This window comes from Rhineura floridana, chromosome 22, assembly GCF_030035675.1.
Source record: "Rhineura floridana isolate rRhiFlo1 chromosome 22, rRhiFlo1.hap2, whole genome shotgun sequence".
NCBI lineage: Eukaryota > Metazoa > Chordata > Lepidosauria > Squamata > Rhineuridae > Rhineura > Rhineura floridana.
In genome coordinates, this window is record NC_084501.1 from 5,805,571 (window position 1) to 5,830,649 (window position 25,079).

Consider the following 25,079-nt stretch of genomic DNA (forward strand, 5'->3'; position numbering starts at 1 on the left):
TCCTTGAAGGCTTATAACATTGGGCCCCTCGCTGGATTGTCACCTTGTAGTGGTGAGTGGGCTGCGCCTTCCAATGAACCCTGTGAGCAATGCCGTCAGGAGTCATGTACTCCCAGCAGGGTCACCCATGGTGGTAAGGTCAAGGGAGAGGAATCAGACAAAGAATGATCCAAGAAAATCCTCAACGGCAGAACAGGCGGAGGATAACAATGTGTACGTTACAACGGCTGTGAAGGTGGATGAAGGCTGCAGCAGATAAAAGACTTCCAATCATCGTGGTATCCATGCCATTGGATCAAAGCCTTTTTCTGTCAAGATTGTGTGTTGATCGTCGTGCACCGATCTTCCCACATAAAACAAATTCACGCACAGACGTCTTCCAAGCAATCTTGGAAGACAATCTTACTTGGCCACGAGTGATCGCCAATGAATGAATGAATGAATGAATAACATTGGGATGATATTTCCGAGTAAGGTCTGAGACCTGTCCCTTTTAATAAGATATCTAATTCCCCTCCCATTCCAGGTCAACACCTTCACAACTTTTTTACAAGTATCTCCCAGCCCTTTTTTAAAAAGCACATGTAAGTAGTCATTTCCTGGCAGTGGGCTGTTTGTTAGCTAGCTTCTTGTTTTCAGGCAGAGGAATCACTCAACGTTATTTTTTTGTAATCAGAAATTGCACAGTTCCACAATTCCTTTGGCTCCTCCCTATTGAGATCATTAGAATGGAAGCCCAACAATAACTAGGTTCGACATGAGAGTGAATGAATGGGGGATGGTGATGTCATCAACTAAGATGGTGGCGTAACTCATCGGCTCCCGCTGCGGCCACCACTCTTAACGTCTAAATAGCATCTCTTTGCATGAAAACCCTCAATTGTTTAGTCGGAAGTTGTGAGGAATGACCACCGCCTCCTTAGGAGACAGAGAAAAATAATTAAAAAGCTATTTTTGAGCACAAGATACAGCAGACTTGGTAGAGGACGAATCTGACATAGGCTCCAACATGGCGTGTTAAGAAGATTGGGAATCTATACATGACATCTATGACAGTTCAAGAAGGAACTAGCGGGAGAATGGAAACAAGAATTTTCACAGGTAAAGGATGAAATCAAAGACATGTCATCTAAGCTCTCTGAGCTCACAAAAACGGCAGATGCTGCATTCAAACTAGGCCTGCAACATAAAGTGGCTATTAAAAAATTAAATATTACCACAGCAGACTTACAGCTACAAATGGAATTTTGGGAGGACAGAAGCTGCAGAGAAAATTTGAGGGTGAGAGGAATACCCGAATTAATTGAAGGGGATAATATGAAATCCTTCTCTTTTTAGTTGGCTGTGGGACTCATGCCCAGATTGAGGCACTGAAGACACTGGCTATGTGGACATAGAACGTGTCCACAGAGCACTAGGACCAAGACCCTCCTCAGGGCAACACCTGAGAGATATCATAGCTAAAATGGCCTGCTTCTCTATAAGGGTTCAGTTTGAAGAATTAGACACACTAAAAGATTCAGAGGGCAGATATATCTTTGTTAAAGGCTGTATTGATGGTAATCTAATCACACTGGGTTCAATATATAGCCCAAACAATTGCCAAAGAGAGTTTCTTACATCTATTTTGGGCTTATTACAAAATTGCAAAGAGGGCAATTTGGTAATTGGTGGTGTCTTAACTTGGGTGATCGATGCTAAAATGGATAAAAAAGGGAAAACTCACTCACCATCACAATCTGACCCAGACACTCTGAAAGCTCTTCTCTTGCAACATAATCTGATGATTCATGGCATCTAATGAATAGCACTAACAGAGATTATTATTTTGTAACAATGGTCATAAATTATAGACGAGGATTGATTTCATATTGTGTTCCTCATCCTTATTAGGTAATATTTTAACCTTGTATATGGGTCCTGTTCTGGTTTCGGATCACGGACTGGTTTATACACTATTTAACCTTTACTTGGACAAGCCATCACACCCTACCTGGAAACTAAACCCAACTTTAATGCAGCATAAAGAAATCATAGACCATATAATTCTAAAGATTAATGATTTTTATCAACACAATACTCCCCAAGAGCACCCAGAATACTTGCTATGGGACACCTTGAAAGCAGTATTGAGGGGGGAATCTATAAGTGAATCTGCATATTTAAAAAGAGAAAGGGATAAATTAAAAAATCAACTTCTAGCCGAAATAACAAAATTTATATAAAAGAGTATATAATAAATTATCTCAAAAAAGGCTTGAATTACAAGCTCTGGATGTAGGAAAAATCGCCACCTCTTTACTGTATATAAATCAAAACTTTTATGAATTTGGAGACAAGAGCTCTAGATTGTTATCTTCAAGATTAAGGAGAAAAACAGAAAGAAATGGAATTATACAGCCATGAGAGTGGCTGTATACTATAGCCAGCGTGGATTTTTCACATTCTGCAATATTAAATTGAAAATACCCCCCATGCCATTCTGATGCTTCCCAGAAGCTCATTTCAAAACAAAGCCTTACAAAACTTATAGTCGTGAGCTCAGAAACGCTTGCTTAACAACCTTCTCAATTTTCATGGCGATACACAAAACAGACAGAGAGAATAGAGAGTTCAAATTCTAAAAAGAGAGGGAAAAAACCCAGAGCCCTTTTGGACTTTTTTCTTTGCTGCCAGACAGTGCTATCTCTGAGACTCCCTCCCCCTCCTCTGCATCTTCTTCACACGGCTCTTGCCAAATGACCCCCTCCCTCTCTTCATCTTCTGAAATATCAGGGTCCCAGTCCTGCATCCCGACAGCCACCATGACAGCCATTAGATCAGATACTTCCTGCTACACAAACAGAAATATCTTGGACTATGTCAAGGATAGTTGAGGAGCCTCCCTTTTAAGTAGCACCTTTCCAGCCTAATCTCCTGGTCCCCAAAAGGGGGGGAAAGGGCCTTCCAGTCTTTGTGCAAAAGGGCCCTGAATAGTAGATAAAGGTCACTGATATTCCTGTAGGGTTCCCCCCACCCATATTCTAGCTCAGGATTCCTTCGGAAAGTCTTCTTGCAAGACCTCATTTGTGAGTTAACTGGCAGCTCAGGTCTAGCAGAGTTTCTCAAAATTATGGGATTGGTTGAATGAGTTGCAGACATGCAAGAGGACAAATTTGTTCAGGAAAGGTTACGCAATGTAGAGAGAGAGAGCAAAGCTCTCATACCCCAACTTCAGCAATATTTTCATATTTCTAGCATTACTACTGGGATTACTGACGCATTTTGTATGTGTGTGTGTTTAAGGAAAATACAGCCTTCCCAGCGAGCAGTCTTTAAACCTACTGGCTGGAGTTATTGGTATCGCAATGGGAAAAGTTGCCCTCGGTGCCTGTGTCTGCGTTTTTATGTGGTGGAAGAAGAAAAAAGGTACAATTTTTCACTCTGCTACATGTACCGCTTTGAAAATTCCTGCAGAAACAAGCGACAGTTAGATAGGCCTGTAATAAAAATAAGAACCAAACTGAATTTCTCCCCATCCCTAGTCTGGAGCTCTGCAGGTTTCCAGCCCTGTTGAAGTACGATGACTGGGGTGCTTTACCTCGGAAAAAAGGCTGTACCTATCAAAATTCCCTCTCTACCAAAGGCCCAGCTGCTCCCTGTACACTTGTGCCAGTTAATCTTGCACTCGGATCCAGTTCCCGGGACAATTTTAACAGTGGCCATCAGACACTTTTCAGCTTCAAGCATTGAACAGTCAATAGATGTGATCAGTCAAGTTGAAATTTCTCTCCTCATTTTTTTCCAGGTGATGCTACAGACCCTTGAGCGGAGTGAGAGAGGGACTGTGCACCCCCCCTTCTGTTCGGCACACGACATCACCCAATTTGCACCTCGATGCTTCCTTCTCCCTCCCCCATCTCACCTCCCTTGCCCCTCCACCCCAGTCCTGGCTGCCTCCTCACCCTTTGCTGGAGGGTACGGAGTGCAATTCGCTCGAGCTTCTGTTAACTCTTGTCAGCCCAAGTGTTGAAGTAGGATCAGGGAGGCCTGGGTTCAAATCACCACTCAGCTCAGTGTGTGATGGGTCAGTCGGTATCTCTTAGCTAACCTACCTCAGCGGGTGGTTGTGAGGAGAAAAGGGAAATGTTAGCAGCAGTAATAAGATCAGCTGGCTCTGGTCTCCTATGTGGGCCTGGAGTGAAAGATGCTAGATTGACAGGCACGCAGAGAGAGCCTTTTCAGCCATGGGCCCCAGGCTTTTGGATACCCCACCCCAAGAAGCCCGCTCTGCTCCCTCCCTGCTGGTGTTTTGAAGACTTCTGAAAGCCATCTGGTTCCAGAGAGCCTGAAACTGATTTTATTCCCTCCTCCCTATTTTCCGTTTTCTCTCTGGTCCCCTTGTAATATCACTCCCCTGGATTTCTTAACTGTTTTTCATGGTTTTTTGTGTTTTTTAACTGTGCATGAATGATCTCACCGTGAGCCGCCCCGCCACTGTGGGGTAGAAGGGCGGGACAGAATTTTTAAAAATAAATAAATAATGAATGAATGAATGACAAAGATCTCAACAAAACAGAAGAGCATCTGCCCTGCTTACTCTACCCCCCACCCCCGAGGCACATGTGGTCTCACTGGGCCTGTGATGGGATCTCCCATTTCCCCCGGGAGTGGAGCACCCCAGTATTTCCCCCCTTCCTCTCTCAGCACTCTTAAACAATATTTCTTTATTCAGTTTTCAGATTTGATTCTCTTGGCACTCTTGAGATGTTTGTGTATGAACGAAAATCAAGGGACGTGCTTTTTTCTTAGGTATTTGCTATTTGCAGATTTCATCAGCTGAGCAATTGATTTGATTAGTCAACTACTACTACTAATAATAATAACAATAAATTTTATTTGTGAGTCGCCTATCTGTCCGAGTTAACGGACACTCTAGGCGACGTACAACAATATAAAATACATATACAAATTAAAAACCACAATCATCAATTCATCTAAAACATCCTTCAATTAATAAATCATAAAAACTAATCCCCCCCAGAAATCCTATAGGCCTGCCTGAATAGCCAGGTCTTTAAGGCTCGGTGAAAACCCATCAGGAAGGAGGCATGTCGAAGATCAAAAGGCCACAATCGAAAATGCCCTCTCTCTGGTCCGCACCAGCCTAGCTGTTTTGACTGGTGGGACCGAGAGAAGGTCTTGTGAGGCAGATCTTGTCTGGCGGCATAATTGGTGATACTGGAGGCGTCCACAATTAATGGACTAAGATCTCTTTACTCAGGGGGCAGCCCGATTCTGTATCTTGCCCAGTTTGACCCTGTCCAAGGGTATCTTTACTCTTGATGGGACAGGGACACTGCTCAAGATCTGCCCTCTTATCCTCTCCCTGGAAAGGTCTTTGCCTCCCATTAAAACTGACAGACAAAACTGGAAACTGACAGGATTTCACACTTTGCAACTGGATCCTCCCCTCTCTGTTGGCTCACCCCAAATTCAGACCTCCCTGGAAGATGGCAGGGATTGAATCTGGGGCCTTCTGCATACAAAACAGATGAACTTCCATTGAGCAACAGTCCTGATTCCTTCCCCATCCTTGGCACAGCCTTCCAGAGTCAAATCCAGCCCTCTAATCAGGCCACAATCCCTCAGATGCAGTCTTCCCTTTCTGTTTTCTTGCCATTTTCCTAAAGTAGCTCAGAGTGAGCTTTCTCCAACATGAAAACACAGACACTCCTATAGATTTGTGACACGGCCCTATCTCCACCCCTCTGACGCCCCTTCAGTCACTACGGAAGAAACGTTTTGGTGACAGGCTAAATCTCTTTGTCTGCTTCCATCCAGACTGTCACTACCAGGCAAGCAGAGCTTGGACAAGTTACTTTTTTGAACTACAACTCCCATCAGCCCCAGCCAGCATGGCCACTGGATGGGGCTGTTGGGAGTTGTAGTTCAAAAAAGTAACTTGTCCAAGCTCTGCAGGCAAGTGGGATTCAACTGCATACTGTCACATTCAGGTTGTGCAAGGAAAGCGAATGTGGCACTCTTGCACAACAAAACTGCTTCCCCCCCCCCCCAATCAGCCTTTTTGTAGTGGGGAAAGGCGCGAGGAAATGCAAGTGTTTTTTCTCATAGATTTTGCAAAAGTCTGTCCTGCATGATCTTCTACAGCAGGGGGTGCCAATGCACTGCAATAATTTTCTAGGTTGCTCAGTGTCTTACTAAGGGATATTGTCGCCCTTGTGGAATAAGCTGCAATTTAAGCACCTTTATTTATATCTGCCTCCTTAATATGGAGTATAGGAGGGAAGCGGAGCCCTTGGCACTGTGTTGCCTCCATTCACATGCATGGACCCTGGGTCGTATATCCCAAAGTTTCAGCAAAATTCTTGGGGCTTTTAGGACCCCCAAACCAGACTGCAGTTGGGGTAGTGGAGCCCTGAAATCTGTGGGAAGGTTTTGGAGGTGGGGGAGCACTTCACAGGCTTCTCAATTTTGTTCTTTTTATGAAAAAAAAACTGTTGAAAATACTCTTTTATCAGCAGCTACTAGTTGGCACTTTCCATTCCCCGCCTTGCTTCCTCCTGAAAGCCATTGGAATGGTGCTGCGAGGTGGAAATGGCCCGGTGGGGAACCGTCCTTGGGGCATTCTGGGAAGGAAAAATGTCTGTCACCAAGAAGAGCTCTGCATCTGCCACACCCACCTCATGTGACAACAAAATGGCATGTTTTAGCAGGTTAACTTTAAAAATAACCCTAAGAAGAGGAGATCACTGCTGCTCACTGCCGTATTCAATACCCTCTCCCCTCTCAGGCAACATCCAAATGGGATGGTGAACTGGGGAGGGGCTGCTGCATCTTCTCCAAATGCCCCCCCGCTTCGCTTCTAGATCAAGGGTCTAGGGGTAGATCTCCAACTGACTCCCTCCATCATCATCCTCGTTCACCCTCTGTGCTCTCTCCTCCTTGCATGTACATCATATATGTGTCAGTTTAGTCAGAATTACTTCGCTGTTTCTCTGAAATCAAAGAAATGTGCACATTTTGCTGTGATATTCCCCACTGCAGTGCACAGGTTGATTCTGAGTAAACTGTATCCCAGTACGGAAGAGACCTGGGTAAGTTCCTGGACAAATCACTGCAAGAGGCTCTGGGAATGTGTGTAAGTGAGACACTACCGAGGAGACTTACTGAGCAGGGCCAAGGCCAGGTGTAGCCACCCCTTTTCTATAGATCTGGGGCAGGGGACTAACTGTGAGAATCAACTGTATTAGCAACATCTTTTTAAAGGTGTCCCAGCTTCCTCCCAAATGGAAAAAAATTATTTTGGTCACTGACGTACTTAAAGAACACAAAAAGTGTCCATCAGACAGATGGACCATCCAGTTCAGTATTCTGGTTAGGACATTGGCCAACCAGATGCCTGCAGGAACCCCAAAAGCAGGGCAGGATCCAACCTCCCTTTGACATCAGTTGCCCACCGCAGCAACTGATGACTGGAGGTGCTTTCCCTTTGAAGAGATCATTTCTGTTTAGTTCTCTTGGCTACTAGCTGTTAAGAGACCAATGAAAATGTGTCTAATCCCTTTAGTTGCCATCACACGTCTTGGCCAGCCATTTATTTATTTATTTATTATTTGATTTATATCCCGCCCTTCCAGCAGGAGCCCAAGGCGGCAAACAAAAGCACTAAAAACACTTTGAAACGTCATAAAACAGACTTTAAAATACATCAAAACAAAACGTCTTTAAAACCATTTTTTAACAAAGCTTTCAAGACATCTTAAAAATACAACGGTTAAAAACATATGAAAAAGCAATTCCAACACAGACGCAGACTGGGATAAAGTTTCCAGAAGTACTCATTTCTGAATTATATTTTCCCATTCATACTCAAAGGGGAATGTTACCCCCAAAACCATTCTAGGCTCCAGAGAATGTGGCGGAAGGCAGAGAACCATCTCAGCCTGGAATCATTTGCCACAGCATGGTCAGAGTTCTCATAAATGGGAGCTAGAAGGTGATAGATTAATTGAATTTATTTATTTATTTTATTTCATTTTTTAACCGCCCATAGCGAATAGCTCTCTGGGCGGTGTACAAAAGATTAAAAGTACAGAAATACAAAATATCACAATAAATAAACTGAAACAAAGAGATTTAAAATTGTAACATTAAACGCTTTAAAATGCCTGGGAGCATAGCCAGGTCTTAACCTGGCACCGAAAAGATAGAAGCGTCGGCGCCAGGCATATTTCTTCGGGGAGGCTATTCCACAATTTGGGGGCCACTACAAAAAAGGCCCTAGATCGAGTAACTGTCCTCCGGGCTTCCCGATGGGTTGGTACCTGGAGGAGGGCCTTAGACACTGAGCGAAGTGACCGGGTCGGTTCATAGCGGGAGAGGCGTTCCACAAGATACTGCGGTCCCACGCCGTGTAAGGCTTTATAGGTCAAAACCAGCACCTTGAATCTGGCTCGGAAGCAAATAGGTAGCCAGTGCAAACGGGCCAGAACAGGTGTTATATGCGCTGACCGGCTGGTCCTCGTCAGCAGTCTGGCTGCTGCGTTTTGCACTAGCTGAAGCTTCCGAACTGTCTTCAAGGGCAGCCCTACGTAGAGCGCATTACAGTAATCCAACCTAGAAGTTACCAGAGCATGAACAACTGAGGCGAGGTCATCCCTGTCCAGATAGGGGCGTAGCTGGGCTACCAACCGAAGGTGGTAGAATGCATTCCTTGCCACCGTGGCCACTTGCACCTCCAGAGACAAGGAAGGATCGAAAAGAACCCCAAGACTACGAAACTGTTCCTTCAAGGGGAGTGTAACCCCATCTAGAACAGGGTAAGCATCCACCATCTGGGCAGGGAAGGCATTCACCAACAGTGTCTCAGTCTTGTCTGGATTGAGTCTCAGTTTATTAGCTCTCATCCAGTCCATTATCGCGGTCAGGCAGTGATTCAGCACATCCACAGACTCACCTGTAGAAGATGAAAAGGAGAAATAGAGCTGCGTGTCATCAGCGTACTGGTGGCAACGCACTCCAAAACTCCTGATGACGGCACCCAGAGGCTGCATGTAGATGTTAAAAAGCATGGGGGACAAAACCGACCCCTGAGGGACTCCACAATGGAGAGTCCAAGGAGTCGAGCAATGTTCCCCAAGTACTACCTTCTGGTGACGATCCGCCAAGTAGGAGCGGAACCACTGCCAAGCAGTGCCTCCAACTCCCAACTCCGCGAGTCTCCCCAGAAGGATACCATGGTCGATGGTATCAAACGCCGCTGAGAGATCAAGGAGAATCAACAGAGTCACACTCCCTCTGTCCCTCTCCCGACAAAGGTCATCATACAGGGCGACCAAGGCTGTTTCAGTGCCAAAACCAGGCCTAAAACCGGATTGAAACGGATCCAGATAATCGGTCTCATCCAAGAGCACCTGAATCTCTGTCCGTTTCTCCTCAACGCCAACCTCGGAATGCTTTGTCTGATTTGTGGCTGTTAACCACAAAATAAAATTGTGGCAAGATTAAGGCTTGGAAACAAAGCTGTAGACTAATGCTTCCTCCACCAGTAAAGGGTGAGATCCAATGTTAAGTCATACTCAGAGTAGACCCATTGAAATTTGACACATGGAGTCGATCCATCAAGATCAGTGAACTCCATTGATTTCAATAGGTCTACTCTAGAAACCCTAAATGTCTGTGCCTTAGAACAATTGTTCATAGAGCCAACCGGAGGGTCAGTGGCCCTGGACTTAGTCTTGAGTGGCTCCTAGATCCTAGTGCGATATGTTGAACCAATTAGGAGCAGTGGCCATGGTGCTATTCAATTAAACATGCATGTAAATGACCAATTCCCAAGAAAAAACAACACAGGCATATTTGACTTCCAAAGAGGAAACTTCTAGTAAAAAGGAAGCTGAAAGTCAATATCAAGAGTGTCAGATCATTCCAAAATGCTTGGGAGTTGTTTAAAAATGCAATATTAGGAGCTCAGCTGGCATGTATACCACAGTTCAGGAAAGGTACCACCGGGGCCAAAGGGATGCCAGCGTGGTTAATGAGCAGAATCAAAGATGCTATTAGGGGCATGCAGGAATTGCGGAGTCTTCTCAAACTCCCAACACTGTCTGTGTGTGACCCCTGTTTTGACGGGGAATTTTGTAGTTCGTTGGACTTGAGGGAATTGAAGACACAGGCTTGCAGCAAAAAGGTAGGCCTTTATTGGATGACAAGTGTACACTTGGTCAGTCTCCCTCTGAGTGAGTAGAGAACTGCCCCCTGGCACTGGTTGCCTGGGGTTTTTATACATTTCAGGAGAAAGACTTTAGCGTCCAACAATCAGGAGGTTACACATCAGTATGACATAGGCATTACAGTATTACATAGGCATTCCGCAGGTATTGCATAGGCATTGCATAGGAACTGTACTTTCTGCATCATGTTCTGGTGAATTTGGCAATGTTCAGTACTTCACATAAAAGTACATTTTTACTGTGAGCTAAGCATTCCAGCTACTGCAATCCTTCCTATGTCTTGGAGAGTACAGAGATGCTCAGTGTCTTTTCAGCGTTATCATAATTGTTTAGAGTTCTAGCTGTTCCATACAAACCACAACAGTCAAGGAAGACGGCTCCAAGATGAAAAGGGTTCCGGCTGGCTACTAAACCTATTAAATGTTAAACTAAACTTATTAAAATGTTATAAATGTTTATAAACCTTTATAGCTTTATAAAAGAATATATTTTACTTATTGTTTGTATAGAAAGAATTTCCCCATCAGTTTCACCACTGTACCGATAGGCAGGAGACTGACAAGTTTGTTTTGGAAATTCTAATGAAGCCATGGTATCATACGGTGGTGATGATGAATCTTCTGTTACATAGCATCTGATATCCTCATCTTCCTTTCCTGCGCCAGGCATGGCTGCGTTCGGTCGGACTAAACTGTTTTGCTAAAAGGGTTGGGACAGGCTGTGGATTCTTTCCCAGAAATGGTTGAGAAGAAGCTTACATTCCCAGGGGTGGGGAAGGATAAATCTGTCAGTTCCACAGCAATTTGCAATTTATTTTGATCCACATGAAAATCCGCCAGGAATTTAGTGCACATTTCTCCTAATACATCTTTGACTAATATACACAGTTTGGCAAGCAATTTCCCCTCATACAGGGGTTCCCAAACTGGTCCATGGACCACCAGGGGCAGGTCTGGACTGGACACAGCTGCCCTTCCCATAAGACTTTCAGACTCCACAATGAAAAGAAAGAAAGCAAAACAGGCTGCTGCGGTGTTTTCAGCTGATCAGCAGCCGAGGACTGAGGACTAGTGAGTTGTTTTGGTCAGCAGGCACTTGTGTACCAAGCTCTTGGGTTTTATGAGAATATTTTATAAATGAATAATGCAAATGCAATTTCAATCTTGTAAAAATCTGGAGGGCAGCGAAAACAGCAACAACACCACAACATATCCCAACAGGATATGACATATATCTTCAGGATATAATAATTCCCAACGTTCCATGCATCCAACAAGGCACCAGGGCAGGAGCTGCTTGCAGAAAAGTCCAAGAGAGGAAGATCAGGAGTCCCCATAGACCTAATTCAAGGTGACAAGACCTAATTCTTCCTCCGTGGCATTACCAGCTCCTTTCCTCTCCGCCTTTCCATCTCTTTCTGAACTGAAACTCGCACTGAGACCCTTCCTTAGCGGCAGAAACCATGGCCAGAGCTCGGAAAAGTTACTTTTTTTGAACTACAACTCCCATCAGCCCAATCCAGTGGTCATGCTGGCTGGGGCTGATGGGAGTTGTAGTTCAAAAAAGTAACTTGTCCAAGCTCTGCCCTTGACACAGCAAAGAGGCATTGCTGTAAGAAGAAAAGGGTGATGCCTGTCGTGCAAGGACTAAGTCTCTTTTGCAGACATTTTAATACCTCCTCCTATATCTTCACAACAGCCATGTGAGGTAGCTTAGGCTGGGAGTCAACGACTGGCCCAAGGCAGAAACAATGATGAGTGAAGTAAGTTTTTAAAAATATGAACCTGCACGTGCTCAGAGTATGTTCGTTGCTGTTTATCAATGCCTTGTGTGTGTGTTTATTTCTAGTGTCTCGTCACTTCCTTCTGCCTGTGAATGTTATATTTTACACAGTTGCAGGTTTCATGTTTAATATTTTTTATTTTACAATATATTGTTATAGGATTGTGGGGTTGGTATGGATTCTATCTGCGAGTCCCCTCCCAGTTTATATTCCTGTGCCTGCAGAGATGAAGCATACAGTTTTTAGTAGAAGGAACCTGCTCTACGGGTCAGATTTTATTGAGAGGAGGGCAACAAAGACGATCAGGAGACTGGAAACAAAGCCCTGAAAGCACTGGATATGTTTAGCCTTGAGAAAAGAAGACTGAGGGAAGATGCTACAGCCCTCTTCAAGTACTTGAAAGGCTGTCAGACAGAGGATGGCCAGGATCTTGTGCAGGACATGGAATAACAGGCTGAAGTTACAGGAAGGCAGAGTTTGACTGAACATCAGGAAAAACTTCCTAACTGTTAGAGCCATATGACAATGGAACCAGTGACCTAAGGAGGTGGTGGGTCTCCAACACTGGAGGGAGTCAAGAGGCAGCTGGACAGCCACCTGTCGGGTATGTTTTAAACTGGATTCCTGGATTAAGCATGGGGTTGGACTTGATGACCTTACCAACTCTACCATTCTATGATTCTATGTTTCTAAGGGAATGAGCTAAGTTTGGATGGTGTTTGTGCTTCTGTGGTTTTTTCTCTCTTGTTTTTCGTTCTTAAATATCTGTCACTCCCAATAAAGCTTTGTTGGCCTTCATGATGCTTGGCTCAGCCTCTTCTGCATTACTGCTGTTGTCAAATTCCTCATTCTTGTTGGAAGTGGGGCAAAAGCAACTCCTGTTTTGTTCTTTTGTTTATGTTCCAGAAGGGAGATAGAGCTACAGTCCTCCAGATGGATAGGCTTGATTACCTTTACCTGTGATGCTCTGACTGACTTCCTTCCCTCGCAGACTGATATGTCTTAGGGAGCTTCTCTGCCCCTCCTCCTTCCACCCTATCCTTTCTTCTTTTCTTTGACTGTCTGAGAGAGAGGAGACACCTTTGTCTCTGCTCTCTCTCTCCTGAGCCATGAGGGCAACTCCCAAGCCTGGGCGTTGTGCCTCCAACTTAGTTAGTTAGTTAGAACTAGGTATGCCTTTCTATCTACTATGTATTTCATAAATAAAGTAGCTTTTCCTATTTTACTAAGTCTTAAGTCTCAGTGATCTCAGTGCAGGGTAAAAGCCTGCTTTCTTAGGTAAACGCGCACACTGGCACGCAGCATCTCAGACCGTTGACAATCTCTGCTATTATCTATACAGATTTACACCACAGTTCTGGGGCTTAATCCCACTTGAAGGGCCCTTCCAGATTGGTCATTTATTGTGGGTATATTCTGCAACAGTAAGAGCGCATTAGTGGGTGATATATTCTGCTTTATGAGTTGTTCTGCGATGGAGGGCCTACAGCTCAATCAAAGTGGGTCAATCTCCCCTCCTGAACATTTATGGTATTAAAAGTTACGGGATTTCAGCAGTTAGTTACAGGACATGTGCCAAGTGGATACAAAGCCCCACAGCTTTTGCAGGCATACAAAGTGTTGAGACTGGGATTGCAACTGCCCACCTTGTTGTCTCCAGGGGCCTGGGGCTCTTGGAGATAAGAACCTTGTTCCTCGCTCACAGTTCCATATAGGCTTGTGTTCTTCCTTCCAGAAATCAGAACAATGATAAGTTAGGCGCCATGGCAAGCGACCCTAATGAGAAAAGGGGTCCAAGATGGGTGGGAGTTTCCAAAAAAGGAAATTCTAAAGGAACAATGGCAAACAATTCCATCAAGGATAAAAGGGGAAGACAGCAGAAGAAGCCAGTGTGGCATCACAGAAAGCTTAGAGATGACCTGAAAACAAAAAAGGACCCATAGAGAAAGTGGAAGGAAGGCCAGGCCACAAAGGGAAAGTGCAGACAGGTAGCACGAAACTGCTGAGGAGGCGTTGGGAAGGCTAAATTGAGAAGCCTTTTGCTGGGACTCCCGAAAAACAGCTCCCCTTGGTAGACACACCCAAAGCCATCTTACTATATAAGTTGAATGTTTCCTGAAAGAAGACGTTTTAACCCAATCCCCGCTGGACCCACTTTTGGAAATCCCACCCACCAAAATCTCCTCTAGACCTTTGTTCCTGAGGGTTACAAGAGGGAAAGGGGGTCCCTGGGGGCAGTTTCTAATGAAACAACAGGTGACAAGAAAGACAAAAGCAACGTCACTTTTCTTTATTAAATTTAAAAGATGTGACACATGTGCCAAAGAAAAATAACAAGAAACAGCAACAAGGCCTTCCTTAGAGATGTCTTCATTCTTAATTATTGTAAACTTCCAGGCTTTCTATGATGATTTCATCGGGACGGAAGAAAATGGAAGAGAAAAGAGAATGACTTAGGGCAGTTTTATTTATTTATTTCTGACGTTAACGGTCTGTCCTTCACCTGAAGATTCCAGGGCAGAAATACATGAAATTAAAACCAAAACTTCAGCAATGACATATGGCCTCTGTGAAGCCCAGAGTCAGGCAGCTGGTGGGTTCCACATGGCCCCTCTGAGCCCACTAGGGCTGCCACCCACCCCTACCATCACCCTCCAGCGATGGCCACCGGCCTCTTCCATTTGGGATGCGCAAGAGCACGGCACATGGCATTCCCCAGCGCCACCATGCTGTTTCTGTGGCCTCAGTGACCTGCTCAGATGGGAGATGGAGAACTGAACCAGGTGGCCACCATCTTTTGTTTCCCAAGATGCAATGACTGACGTCAGGAAGTGCATTTTGAGGAAGAGAAGGTGGCAGCCCCCTTCCAGGCACCCACTCTCCTACCCAACAGAAGCACCAGTATATGGGGGACTGCCCGGTGATAGGGACCCATCAGGGGCTCATTGCCTGGACTACAGATGATGGATGGCATTAGAGTGGAAAGGGAGTCCCACTAGCTCATTCTGTGCTTCCAGGGCATGGATATTACCTTCCCTGCCTCTTTGATGCAGACCTGACTGCTCTGGAGGAAGGAAGCCCTGCTGTAGAAGAAAGAAGTGCTGAATTAGGTGCCTTTTTTTTTGAAACTAAATAATGAAATAATGGGTACAGGAGCAGAGTTTCTGGAAGCAGAACTAAGGCAGAGGAAGGACGTGAAGGGAAGACTTGTCTCCATTAAGGACTGAGCGAGATCCAGCTGCTCGGCCCCAATCCCTTGCCCCAGAGGAACTCCATGGGCCCTCCAGCATAGTAGGCAGAGTTTGAAGGGCAGTATCGATGAAAGGGGCAGGAAATGCCATCTGTGGCCCCATAGGGACCCAGGGAATTATCTGTCTTCCTGATACTAGGCTTGAATGTGAGCTGCTTCAGTCTGTACAGTGGAATTTAAGAATTAACTAAAGGTGAGATGCTTACCTTCTGCCTGGGGAGTCTGTTGGCATAAACCAGCAGCGATTGTATGCTGATGGCCACCAGATTTCTTTCCTCCTCATACTTAGACAGCGTCTCAGGTCCTGTGGAAGGAAGGAGCATCTCAGCATCAGGGGACTGGTCTGGGCCACAGAAGCAGACACCTGCCTCGCACCATGGGGTTTGTTCCTCTAGCAGTGAGAGATCCCTGGCTTGTTGTCCTCGACTGTTCTAAAAGGACCATGTCCTCCCAGCAGACCCAGACCCAAACTGAAGGCCTGCATCAGAGGTTCTTGTCTGGCTCCTCTGCCAGGGGAGCCTTTGCAATGCACGGGCCTTGCCTGCGTGGAGTGCCCTTGTCTGGCAGGGAAGGGAGACACCAACACTTGGGTCATCTAGAACAGGGGTGGAGAATGTTGGGCCCTCAGCTCGCATCAGTGTCCCTGATGGCACCATTGCTGGGACTGCCAGGTGGTAGCTTCTCCCAACCAGGCTGGACCAACCTCAAGGCCAGCTCCACATAGAGTGCATAACAGTAATCCAGCCTGGAGGTTACCAGTGCATGGATAACAGTGGTCAGGCTATCCCGGTGCAGAAAAGGCTGCAGCTGTCTTACCAGCCAAAGCTGGTAAAAGGCACTCCTAGCCACTGGGGTCACCTGGGCCTCTAGCAACAAAGATGGATCCAGGAGCACCCCCAGGCTACGAACCTGCTCTTTCCGAGGGAGTACGACCCCATCCAAAGCAGGCAACTGACCAATTATCTGAACTCGGTAACCACCAACCCACAGTGCCTCCATCTTGCTAGGATTCAGACTCAGTTTATTGGCCCTCATCCAACCCACCACTGAGTCCAGGCACCAGTCCAGGGCTTGCATGGCCTCTCCTGATTCAGATATTACAGAGAAATAGAGCTGGGTATCATCAGCATACTGCTGACACCTCACCCCAAATTCCATGATGACCGCTCCCAAGGGCTTCATATAGATGTCAAACAGCATGGGGGACAAGATGGTACCCTGTGGCACCCCACAGCACAACTGCCAGGCTGAGAATGTGCTACTAGGCATGATGGGGGTGCAGGACCCAGAATAATGGGCTCAAGTTGCAGGAAGCCAGATTTTGACTGAACATAAGCAAAAATGTCCTGTTACAGCAGTACTACAATGGAACCCATAACCTCGGGAGGTGGTGGGCTCTCTCTCTCCAACACTGGAAGCATTCAAGAGTTTGCATTGGACCGCGGACCCACAAGCTCCCCCTAGACATGAGACGGACTGTTTTTTTCTGTTCCCTCCTGTCGCAAATGAGTGAGTTGGTAGGGAAGCAAGATACTGCAAGAGAACAGCAGATGGCTATGCGGATGGAGTCATCGGGAAAAGTTTGAAAGTTACAAAAAGAAAGCAGGACCATGGACAGCTCCAAGTACAGCTGCGGGGAAATTCCACCCGGATAGAATCCAAACTCTTAGGAGGAGAAGGCTGGGATGTTGTTCAGGCAGACGTCTCTGGATCCAGCTGGGGGGAGCCAACCTTTTTAGGCCCATGGCACACGGCCACCTCTCTCCTCACCACCACCCCTGGGACCTGGATCATTCCCACAGAGAGAGAGAGAGCATGCATACATACTTTACTTCTCCAAGGGAGCTGGGTAAAAGTCAGATCCAGTAGAATTAATCTGAGCCTTGAAAAGGACATACAACTGAATGAGGGAAAGAGCATCTGGGCTATGACTGACAGTTTTTTACAGGTGCTTTATCAATCAATATTTATTGTTCTCTAGCAGTAATGAAATGTCCTCATGGGGTTGTTTCCTTTGCTAGTCCTACTCAAAGTAGACCCATTAAACTGAAGCCAGCTTAGGTCCATTTGTCCCAGTGGGTCTACTCTCAGTTGGCTACAACCCACAGAGTGTCAGAGAAAAAGATAATCTGTGCCAGGTAGCCTCTGCCACCTGAGGGTCGAGGCAAGAGGAGGGCGATGGTGAAAGCAGGACATGGCAAGAGCACAAAGGCTTTGGGATCAGAGCAAAGGTCCATTGAGCCCAACATCCTGCCAGCCATGGTGGCCAACCAGAGGCCTCCAGGAAGCAGCTTCCAGGTAGGGCAGAACGGCCTTAGCCCTTTTCTGCTGTTGTTTCCAAGCAGCAAGATTGCGACATGCTGCCTCTCACCACCGAGGCTCTGTGTAGCCATCCTCACCGCCAGACCTCCCCTCCTCCTCCTCGAGTCTGTCTAATCCACTTTCCAGGCCATCTAGACTTGTGGCCATCATCACCATTTGGCCCTGAATTCCATAAATTAACCATGCACCTCCTTTGGCCCGTTTTGAATGTCCTGCCAGTCAATTTCACTGGATGACTCCCAAGTCCGAGTATTATGGGAAAAACTCCTCTCTGTCTTTCTCCTTCGCACCCTGCATGGTGCTCCTCACCTGTCTTTTTTTCTAAACTGGGGGTGGGGGGCCACATTTCTTCATGGGCAACCTTCCAGGGTCCAGCTGTGGGCAGGGTCAGAGGCACAGGTGGGTGGAGCAACAGCGGCGACTCTCACCTTTGTCCAGTACATTACATTCCAACCATGACACTCGAGGCATGGCACATTTGAGGCGCACTCCAGGCAGGCAAAAGCACTCAGGCAGTGGCGTCACTAGGGGGGTGCGGGGGTGCAGACCGCACCAGGTGACACCATCAGAGGGGGGTGATTCTCAGCTTTAATTTAAAGAAAAAAAGTTTCTAGGTGGTCTGGTTCTCGAGATATACATAAAAACGTCAGCCACCCCCACTGTTAAATCTTTTTTTAAACTACTGTATAGCACTACTGTATAGCACTTCGTAGCTTTAACCCCGCCCGTTCAGGATTGCAGCCAATCAGTGAAGTGTTTGTTTGACCTGTGGCAGTGTCTAGTAAACCTCATTGCAAGACCAGAAAATGGTTGTTTCCCCCCGCACACACGTTTATCTGAAAATGTCATAAATTGGGTAAGTATATACATTTCAGTTTTCCCCCCTCTTGTGTGTAGGAGTCAGATCCTGGGCAGTGTTTTGAAAACCTTCCCAATACTTGCTTTTGTGGGGGTAAAAGCATTGCTAATCCCATATCTCCAGAGTAAATCCCATTGAATTCAATAGGATTTACTTTTGAGTAGACATGGTTATGAATGTGCTGAAAATCAATGGGACTTTGGAGTGTAAAAAAGAATTGTGTTTGTGTTCTCTTTCTGTCCCGTCCCCCCCTCCAGTCCTATTTTAAAGCAAGTAGGCAGGGCTTACTTAGGTATTACAGTTTTTATTCTGTAGGAAACTAATACTGATTTTTTAAAAACTAATACTGATTTTTCTGCAATGACCAACTGGTTTGACAATAAACTATTATATGGGCTGTATGTATTTATACATCCGCAGTGTGTGTGTGTGTAGTCTTTCCAACAACCCTGTGAGGTAGGGTTGGAAACCAAGGCAGCTCACAACAAGAAATAAAGCTATTTAAAATCCAATAACCATAAAGCAATAATAAACAGTTGGAAAACAGCCTAAAGAGGCATGATTCTGAATTTTGGGTTGGGTGAATCAAGTTTATTTATTTATGATTTATATCCTGCCCTTCCTCCCAGTAGGAGCCCAGGGCGGCAAACAAAAGCACTAAAAGCACTCTAAAACATCATAAAAACAGACTTTAAAATACATTAAAACATCTTTGAAAATATTTTTTAAAAGCTTAAAAAAAACTTTTTTTTTTAAAAAAAAGACAAGGCTTAAAAACATTAAAAAGCAATTCCAACACAGACTGAGACTGGGATAAGGACTCAACTTAAAAGAACAAGTTGAAAGAACAAGTTCCTTATCACTTGAGGCTGTAGTTCTCTGCACACTTCCCAGTTTGAGTAAGCCCCATTGAATACATTGGGGCTTGCTTCTGAGTAAACAAACATCGGATTGCACTATAAATATATTTACAGATTGTGTAATTCATAAACATATTTGAGAGTCGTGTTTATATAAATATTTCTTCATACTGTGTCCCAATAAGTATTTGATTTCACACTATGGTTGTAGATGATTTTTTCCTCTACATTTTAAGTGTGCCCTTCTTCCTGGGGGTGGTCATGGTTCTCCATTGTTTTCATTCTGAGAGGAGGATAGGCTGAGAGATGGTGAGTAGCACATTTAAGGTCTCTTCACCTCCTCCCCCCTTTTTAATTTGTATTTATTTTATATTTCTCCAATATCTTCCCCTGGCTGTTTTTATGTATTTTAAATAGTTTTAGATTAAATAAATAGGAAATCGTAATTGTGAACCTCCCTAAAAGCAATTTACCTATCCTTTTGTTTTGGCAAAGTGATGGTGTGAAGGCATGCTGGTAGAACAAGAGACCATGTCTGAGGCATGTTATAAGGTGTTTGAGGACTTTGTCACACATTCCTTTTTGAGACCTGTAGATTCATGCTGGAAAGAACACGTGCACATATTGAATGGTGATGATGAGGGTCTGTAGTGATCTTGATGTCAGAGGGTCTCCAAAGTCTCTTCATGAGTACTCTTTAAGGAGGGATTCCAGAGAGTGATGTTGTCGTCCCCTGCATGCAGTGCTCCAGCATCCTTTAGCTACAGGCCCCTCCTGCCTTGGCAACTTGTGCACTTGATTGATTCTTCTTCCCGCCTCAACTCCTATTTCTCCACTGGCCTCCAATTTACTTAGAAGGCTTTAAAGGGTGTTTGAATGGAGGACAGACGCCTATGAGCAGTTGCTATGAAATCTCCATATTCAGGGGCAGAATGTCTGAATACATGGTCCTAGGGACATAGAATGGGAGAAGGGCTATTGCCTTCATCTGGCGGCTAATGCGGGATCCTTGGTCTGACTCAGGAGGGACACTCTTAGGGTCTTTAGGAGTTCTTGGAGCTTGTGACACTCTTTCTGTGTACCTGATACCGCTGCAATTCTAACTCTGTTGTTTATCCAACAGGAATTCATTGCAAAATTCCTAAAATGGATTTTTGGCATCCCAAAAGGTGAGAAATAAGGTCCTGGGAAGGGTCTAGTGGATTATTGGAACAAGGGGCCCCTCTGTTGAGAAGGACAGAAGGGAGATGATTCCAAGAGGCAAGGGGCCAAAAAGCAGCATTTTCAGCCTTAAATGCCTAGACTCTAGTTTCCAACACTATGGAATGTTGATTGATTGATGAAGAGGATTTATATCCTGCCCTTCTGCTGTTAAAAACAGAGCTCAGCACAGCTTACAAATATAATAAAAACAATAAAAATACACAAGATAAAAACATAATAAAAACACAAAATAGCAACAAACATAAAGTAAGTCAGGGCAGCAGTACAGTTAACCTTTGCTGGTCATTGACCGAAATAAACTTATTTACATTTTTTAGTATGGTTAACCATTACATATATAATATATTTCAGAGATGTGGTGGGTGGAGAAAAACAAGAAGCCAAAATGTTAGGAAAAAGAGTCTTTCATACCACATGCTCAGTTCTAAATACTGTTGCAGCAAGTTTTACAAGTTCCTCCACTATTCCACATAGTACCTGTTCTGCTCTTGTAAGAGATCAGTCCCGTAAAGTGGCAGCATTTTGGATATTCTGCTCATAGGGTTTTCGTGGTAAGAGGTATTCAGAGGTGGTTTACCATTGCCTTCCTCAGATTTTGGACACATAATGAGAAGACATGATTCACTGGAAAAAACAATGCAGAAAAACAGAAAGGAAGCAACAGACCGGAACGTACAAAATCTGAACAGGGTGGCTCATGACAGATGCTGTTGGAGGTCACTGATTCATAGGGTCGCCATAAGTCGTAATCGACTTGAAGGCACATGACAACAACAACCACATGAGCTTCTCCCTCCTTGGCAAGTTTAGCACTTGTTTTATGCTCATTCTCAGCTCCTGTTCCTCCACTGGCCTCCAGTTTCCTTTCTTCTTCTTGCCAGATGTCCACCTTCCTGCGGCAGCCCCCAAAGGCCAAACCACCAGTGGCACTTTCAGACAGAGAAAAGCCTCTTTGCCTCCTCACTTGGAGCTACATTCTGCCATTCTTCTCTCTTCCTGAGACCCAAGCCAAAAATCTTGCTGAGAATGACAATATCCCCACCTGTCTGCCTTTTCTCTGTGAGGAACAGGAAAAGGGGCAGAGGTGAGATCTGTCTGGCTCAACAGACCAAAGATCAAAGGTCGTGGGTAAGAAAGGATGGTTCTTTAGACTATCTATTAAAAAGACAAAGGATCTGCTCTCCAACTCAGCTGATGGACATTTCTTACAATCCAAGAGGAACCTGTCAAGAATAGCTAAGTTTGGTCAAGCTAAAATGGCTCAACCAGAGGGAGTTCTGGAGGACTTTGTTGCAAAGACTTCCAGGATACTCTGTGTGGGGGAAACCCAAGTGTTCTAGTGCCAGACAGCTTCAAATTACTAATGTCAAGAAGATGCAGCTGAGTCCTGTCTGTTATCTTGTATCTGCTTCCTAACATCAAAGTCAGGAATCTGGGTATTGCAGATATGTATGTGGCAAAAAGCTGTGAGGAAAGACAAATGAATTGACCAGTTCCAATTACCTGGTTTTTGCCACAGCAGGGGGTGATCTTATTACTTCCCCCCAATTTATCAGTGTTACAGTCTGCCACGCTCTAAATCAGGGTTGGCGCACCTTTTTTTTTTTTTAGCTTGAGGGCCTTTGTGAACAACCTTCCAGGACTTGCTTGCCAATGGTGGGTGGGACAGACCAGAGGCAAAAGGGGGCAAAGCAACGAATGAGACTCTTACCTTTCTACAGTAGGCTACATTCTAGCCAGGCAAAAGTTACACGTTTGTATAATTATTTATTATCTGCAATTGCTAGAGTGGTTCAACAGTCAGTCCCTCTTCTTCCCAAAGAACTCTGAGAATTCTAGCTCTGTGAGGGAAACAGGGGTCTCCTAACAACTCACTGCACCATTCACTAATGATACTTCCCAGCCTCTCACGCTAGGGGTGGGGGTGGGCAGGGGGAGCAAAGAAAAGAAACGGACCAGAAGGACATGAGTCCTCTCTCTTTGCATGGCAGGGTTCCTGCGCCTTTTGCAGGCAGAAGAAATCCAACAGATGAAGTGGTGGTGGAGCAACCATGTCTTCCAGGGTTCAAGAAAAGGGAGATCTTTTCTTCTTCCACTCCAACAAGCCAGCGTAAGCCCCCTCTCAGCCTGGGCCTTGCAGCCCCTCAGGGGTGTCACAATGCTGGGGTTCCAGTATCCCTGGAGACGGAGAATTCCAAAGGATGCTCCAGCAGAGAAACTGTTGAACACAGCTGAAGCTGGCCCTGGAAAAGACACAGGATGATGGTATGTTTCTTGAATCCATCCCTCAGAAATTAGCATTTGAGGAAGGGCTGGCCTGTCTCCCCCTTCCCTCTTTCTCTATCCTGCTCCTCCCCCCCAAGTCCCTTCTGTTCTTTAAAATCCTGACATACTTAGATGCTGTGATTTAAAAAATCCCCATTAAAGACAGAAAAAAACATGACAGTATCCTCAGGCAGCTACTGGGACTCCAACCCCTTGAAAGGGTCCACCCCTGTGCTGATATCTGGTCCCTCAGTCCTTGAGCCAGCCCCAGCCCCTCCCCAGTGCTGGGCAACTTGGAGGCACCATTTTCTGCAGTGCCCTCAACACAGCCTTCCTCTGGGTGAGAAATTGCTGCTCTTGCTAGGAAGCCTGTAATGGGCCCTCCAATATAGGAGATCACCCAAGAGAGGGCACTCTGTCCAGGGCGTTTTAAACCTGCAGCTTGGCTTGGATTGTGGCTGCTGAAAAGCAAGTGTATATGTTTCTGTGAAATTGGAGGGGCCTCAAAAGCAGTGGTAGCTGTGGGTCCATGTCAGTGGGGCAGTGGAATCCACTCCAGGTTTTTCTGGAGCTGTCCACAGTGTTGAAATCTAAGTAGCACCCTGGACAGCTCTGGGAAAAATCCAGAGTGGATTCCACTGACCCACTGACATGTTCCTACCAGCCACCACTGCTCGGAAGGGTCAGCTAGCTATTTCTCTCTCCACACACAAAAATAATCAATCAAAAAGAGGGAACATGAATTGCCATGTTCAGGGGCAGTATATCTGAAATATATAGTGGGAAATGGCTATTGACCTCATCATGGTGGCTACTGGGGATCCTTGGTCTCATCCAGCAGGCAAACTCTTACAACACGTTTATCAACATATTAACAACGTTACCTTCTTTTACAACAACAACAAAAAAGCAACACTGGCCATTTGGCTCTGTTTAGCACCCTCTAGCTCTAGATCAGCCACCTTCCTTGGCAAGTCCAGGCCTTCTTTAATTCTGTTGCCCTACCTGCCTCCAGCTTCCCTCTTTGTGGTTCCCTGCAGGTGCCGATGTTTCCCCGGAGGAGGCAGAGGCCAAACCAGGCCCTGTGGCTCCTCTGGTAAGACATTCATTTATTATTGACATTTATTTATAGGAATGTTTTTAGACCACCCCCTTGTACAAAATGTCAAGGTGGTGTACAAGAAAATATACAATAAAGGAAAGCATAACTTACCATAAAAACACTACAAAATAATCCTAAATATGACTGGCTCATCTTTTGACACGTCCGGTGCAACAGCAACATCCCACATATGATGCTAAAGTTAGTTAGTGTTAGTCCCTGGTTTCTTATCTGCATGAAAATTCAAAACGAAGTCTAGTCAGAAAACTAAAAACAGAACTAAAGTTCACATAGCCTTGTCCCCCAAAATAAGCTGTGCTCTTATGGGAGACTGTCCCTGTCGAGATCCCTAATAGTATTGTCTAGTCAAAACTGTTGTGTTTGCCCAACACTCAAGAGCATCCCAGATGCCTTCCTTGGCAATAACAGGCAAGGCACTGTGAGTGTGCACCCCACAATAAACTTTGGCCCACTCCAAATCTTGTCCCCTTCAAGATGGTGTTGAAATGCATCCAACCCCATGCTTCCTTTGAGCGGAAGGGACTGTCTAGCATGGTCTCCCTGTGCCAATAATAGCCAATTTTCAAAAGGAGCTGAGCGAGTACATAGACCGCAAAATAAGCGTTGTGCCCCCCGAATCATACACTCGGACACCTAGGAGAGTGTCCTCTGTGAGATGGCATTGAGTCATGTCTGGCCCACTGCTTTCTTTGAGCACAAGACACTGTCAAGGGCATGTACTCTTGGCAATAATAGCCAACATCTACAAAACAGAGTAAGTTACTCAGGCCCAAATTAAGTACACCCCAAATTAAGTTTTGGGTCCCCCCAAATCATAAACAAGGCAGGCCTGGAGGTGCAGATGAATGATCTGTGGTGGCCCAAAGCTTATTATGGGATACACCCACCCACTTCCTTATTTATTGTCATCTGAGATCATCAGGCATTCATGAGTATTATGCCAACAAAACAGTGTTGACTGGAGAAATTTATTCTGGATTATGAAGGGATCAGACCCCTGTCATCTAGATATATGGTAAGGGATAAGCCAAAGCTTCTCTGGAATTTAAGAACACATAAACTTTCTGACTTTTTAAAGTGTTCTACTTGAGCAGTGTTTCATGCAAAAATAAAACCTGGAATTCAGTACCAACTTCAAGATTGTATCCAACATCTGCA